Raw genomic sequence first — 5,205 nt, 5'->3', positions numbered from 1 at the left:
GATATTGGTTCCCTACATAGTACACTAACTCGGGATTTGATGGACAATTCTCAACAGAATGACCTTCCCCACAGTACACACAGGAAACTACTTCAAACGGACTTAGTGGCTGAGCTGCAAAATTATTATTACTATTAGTTGTTAATTGTTTTAACACAGAGGAAATAGACGATACTTGAGCTGATAACGAAGTGAGGGAGTCAACTTCATAAACTCCGGCTGCGTCTTCCTAAAGCTGTTCGATTTGTTGGCCATTGATAGTAATTACTCACAACCCTCTCGATGATGTCATAAGCCTAATTATAAGACTTAGACAAAATTGCACCATTCGCGGAAGCATCTACCATCAATCTTGTATGTGCATTGAAACCATTATAGAATATCTCTAACTGGATACAATGAGAAATCTCATTATGTGGACACTTACGAAGTAACTCCTTGAATCGCTCCCAAGCCTCATACGAAAACTCGTCATCCAATTGTTGGAAAGTTGTGATCTCGTTCCTCAACCTAGCATTTTTGCTAGGCGGGAAATACTTAACCAAGAATCTCTCTGCTAATTCTTGCCATGTAGATATGAAACTTAGTGGCAATGAATTGAGCCATGCTCGATCTCTATCATCGAAAATGAGGATAGGATTTCGTACAATATCGGCTTCATTACCTTGGCCTTGATTCTGATTTTCAAGGTCCATCTCGACTTGTCTTTGAGCTGTTCGTTCACGTCTTCTTTGTCTAAAAGTTCACTCAATATCAGGGTTTACAGGGAGTAAATCGACAATTCGGTTTATGCTCATAAACACCTGAGAAGACAATCACGAAATTGGGTTGACTTTGTCCCCAATTTGGACGGTTTTAACTCTTCAAGTACTTTGTATAATTAAACCAAAAAATGGTTTATGACATCCATGTGCAGCTGAAAATTGGGTTGACTTTGTCCCCAATTTGGACGGTTTTACAATTAGAAGAAAACTCTCAAACCTGTCCAAAAATAGTAGATAGTTTAGAGGACCAAATAATATAATTTAACCACTTCAATTAATCAATTTACGTAATTAATTAAAACCTAATTTTATTAATAAAATATTAAAAATGAATTATTAAATATAAATTTATATTTTATTATTTAATTTAATCATGCATGGCCTACATTATAGTTGTAACGCTGGGGTTTGTGCAAGTGTACACAGTCGTTATCAAGTAATAAGTAAGTATCGAGTTATCGTCTCCACAGAGATTGAATTTGTGCTAAGTCACTTAATTTGTAAAATTATATTAACAATTTGAAAAAATAAAAACAAAATATAGATGAGAAGTGGTATAAACTAGATGCAATGATCCTTAATGTAAATTATCCTAATATGCATACTATCTTAATGAAATAGATTTTAGTAAAATTAAAGACAATTTGAAACAAATATAACATAAATAAAATAGGGCAATTACTTTAATTAAAGTTAATTTATTATCATCATGCTTAATAATATTCGGAAAAACATTTCATGGCAACTTGATCTTTCATGAGTTTTGGAAACCAAATTAGGTCCTTTCGGAATCCTTTACTTAGTAAATATGCATTTTACTGATCCTTATTTACTAAGGGTTTCTTAGCATTCGTGTGAGGTAACAGGGACGTGTTAGGTTTGAAACAATTTAATCACACAAATCTAAAAACTATGCAGATAACAGAGCCTGGTTAGGGTTGTTATGCAACCTACAATTTAATTGGGTTAGGATCTAAATTGAGCATGCACATTTCAATTATGCGTCCATTAGCCATTGTCTGGTTAGGATCGCTCAGCTAATTCACGTGCATTTTAATCACGTATGAACAAAATACAGACTTGATTTTAATTGAAAACATGATCGATTGAGGCACAAACATTATAAGCATGAATCAAATAAATATTATTTAATCAAAATAATCATCCTAGCTTAAATAAAATTAAACTATCATTGTTGTAAACAAGAACCAAGAACACATAGCAAACATATTTAAATTAAATTTAAAGAAAAGAAAGATTAAACCTAATTCAGAGTGGCTGTCACCAAAGACTCTGACTGACAACGCTCCTTCGTTTTTTTGCGTTGCCCCTTTGCTGATGGCTCTCCAAAGTGACTGACCAAGGGTTCTTTAAGAGGCTTAATTGATAAAATCCTTATGCAATGATGATAAAGGGGAAAGATAGCTAAAAGAGTTGAGAGAATGATAATAGTGAGAGATGATGGGATGAGGGATGATTCAAAAATTGAGAAATGAGCTCTTGTTTATAGGTGAGGCAAGGGAGCTAGTTTGCTAAAAATAGGAGTGTCCATCCTTTGAAACTTCCTCCAAGTGTGGCTGGCCATGAATTGAGGGAAGGTGGTTGATTTTCCTTGAGTTTTGGTCAATTTGAGTGCCACAACAACTCAGGACTAAGACTCGGTCATCAGCAAATCTTTGGGAAAATCTCCGATTTCTTTAACTCTTCAAGGACTTTGTATAATTAAACCAAAAAATGGTTTATGACATCCATGTGCAGCTGAAAATTGGGTTGACTTTGTCCCCAATTTAGACGGTTTTACAATTAGAAGAAAACTCTCAGACCTGTCCAAAAATAGTAGATAGTTTAGAGGAACAAATAATATAATTTAACCATTTCAATTAATAAATTTACATAATTAATTAAAACCCAATTTTATTAATAAAATATTAAAAATGAATTATTAAATATAAATTTATATTTTATTATTTAATTTAATCATGCATGGCCCACATTATAGCTGTAACGCTGGGGTTTGTGCAAGTATACACAGTCGTTATCAAGTAATAAGTAAGTATCGAGTTATCGTCTCCACAGAGATTGTATTTGTGCTAAGTCACTTAATTTGTAAAATTATATTAACAATTTGAAAAAATAAAAACAAAATATAGATGAGAAGTGGTATAAACTAGATGCAATGATGCCTAATGTAAATTATCCTAATATGCATACTATATTAATGAAATAGATTTTAGTAAAATTAAAGACAATTTGCAACAAATATAACATAAATAAAATAGGGAAATTACTTTAATTAAAGTTAATTTATTATCATCATGCTTAATAATATTCGAAAAAACATTTTATGGCAACTCGATCTTTCATGAGTTTTGGAAACCAAATTAGGTCCTTTCGGAATCATTTACTTAGTAAATATGCATTTTACTGATCCTTATTTACTAAGGGTTTCTTAGCATTCGTGTGAGGTAACAGGGATGTGTTAGGTTTGAAACAATTTAATAACACAAATCTAAAAACTATGCAGATAACAGAGTCTGGTTAGGGTTGTTATGCAACCTACAATTTAATCAGGTTTGGATCTAAATTGAGCATGCACATTTCAATTATGCGTCCATTAGCCGTCATCAGGTTAGGATCGCTCAGCTAATTCAGGTGCATTTCAATCACGTATGAACGAAATACAGACTTGATTTTAATTGAAAACATGATCGATTGAGGCACAAATATTATAAGCATGAATCACATAAATATTATTTAATCAAAATAATCATCCTAGCTTAAATAAAATTTAAGCTATCATTTTTGTAAACAAGAACATAGAACTCATATCAAACATCTTTAAATTAAATTAAAGAAAAGATAGATTAAACCTAATTCAGAGTGGCTGTCACCCAAGACTCTGACTGACGAGGCTCCTTCATTTCTTTGTGTTGCTCCTTTGCCAATGGTTCTCCAAGGTGGCTGACCAAGTGCTCTTTAAGAGGCTAATTTGCTAAAATCCTTATGCAATGATGATGATAGGTGTGAGAGATAAGTGAGTTGAGAGAGAGGCTGAGAGATGAAAGGGATGAGGGATGAGGGATGAGGGATGATTGAAAAATTGAAAAATGAGCTGTTATTTATAGGTGAGGCAAGGGAGCTAGTTTGCTAAAATTAGGAGTGTCCATCCTTTGAAACCTCCTCCAAGAGTGGTCGGCCGTGAATTGAGGAAATGTGGCTGATTTTTCCTTGATTTTTGGTCAATTTGAATGCCACAACAACTCAAGACTAAGACTCGGTCATTAGCAAATCTTCAGGTAAATCTTTGATTTCTTTAACTCTTCAAGGGACTTATGTAATTAAACCAAAAATTGGTTTATAATCAGCCATGTGCAGCTGAAAATTGGGTTGACTTGGTCCCCACTTTGGACAGTTTTGCAATTAGAAGAAAACTCTCAGACCTGTCAAAAATAGCAGATAGTTTAGATGACCAAATGAATTAATTTACCCACTTTAAATAATCAATTTACTTGATTGATTAAACCCAATTTTATTAATGAAATATTTAAAATGAATTATTAAAATATAAAATTATATTTTATTATTTAATTTAATCATGCATGGCCCACTTTATAGCTTAAAAATATAATATGCTTAAATTAATATAAGATAAGCTATTTTATGCATGAAAACTATATAATAAAACATAAAATCACATTTTAATAATTTCTATGTCCTAATTTCATATTTTCACATATTTCATTAATTTATTAAACAATTACTTGGTTTTAACAACAATTTTAAGTAAAAAGGTGATGAATTGTATAGGAAAAATCTTATATATTTTTTCGTTTACACACCCCTAAACTTAAATCATTGCTCGTCCCGAGTAATGTTCATGCACAGCACAAGGTCTAACTAAGGCAAATTTTGCTGAGAGTGTAAGTAGCATCAATCTTCGTCTCATAATCATTTATCAACAATTTCATGCTAATAGATCTTCTTTATTTACAAGTAACTCATATACAAACATTTTGAAAATTTTATTCTAAGTTTCAAGATATGCCAACATGAATCATAGTTTGCATGTATGACACAAGCATAGATAATATTCTTCATTCAACACAATTTCTAATCAATCAAGGAAACAATCATAAGGTTTATTTATGATCTTCATATGTTGAACTTAATACTTCCTCTCCACTAATGTAGGTGACATAATCATCAAATTAATATGTCTTTTATAAGGTTGTAATGAGGCTTGGTTTAAAGGTAGGGATTTTAAGAGATGGGACATTTCGGTTTCAAAAATCCTAACCTTTAACTTGTCCTAGATTTCTCGAAATTCAACTTTTTTCTTCAAGTGAACCTTTGGAACACCCCAAAACTTATTTTGAACTCAAGCTCATATATTTTTCCTTTTTGAAGACTAGGCAAACTTTTCTTCGCTCTTTCTTTGTCT

At 32.0% G+C, this 5,205-nt stretch overlaps 1 non-coding gene across 1 annotated transcript; it reads left to right on the top strand.

Moving 5' to 3' along the window:
- The first annotated feature begins 405 nt into the window (after positions 1-405).
- Positions 406-512, top strand: LOC121215658 (small nucleolar RNA R71). The gene has a single exon (XR_005911634.1). It is a non-coding gene; the product is annotated as a small nucleolar RNA R71 (small nucleolar RNA).
- Positions 513-5,205: the final 4,693 nt, after the last annotated feature.

The sequence above is a fragment of the Gossypium hirsutum genome, chromosome D03 (genome assembly GCF_007990345.1).
Source record: "Gossypium hirsutum isolate 1008001.06 chromosome D03, Gossypium_hirsutum_v2.1, whole genome shotgun sequence".
Taxonomy (NCBI): Eukaryota; Viridiplantae; Streptophyta; class Magnoliopsida; order Malvales; family Malvaceae; genus Gossypium; species Gossypium hirsutum.
The sequence above is the reverse complement of the archived record's forward strand: the minus strand, read 5'-3'. Positions and strand labels throughout refer to the sequence as shown.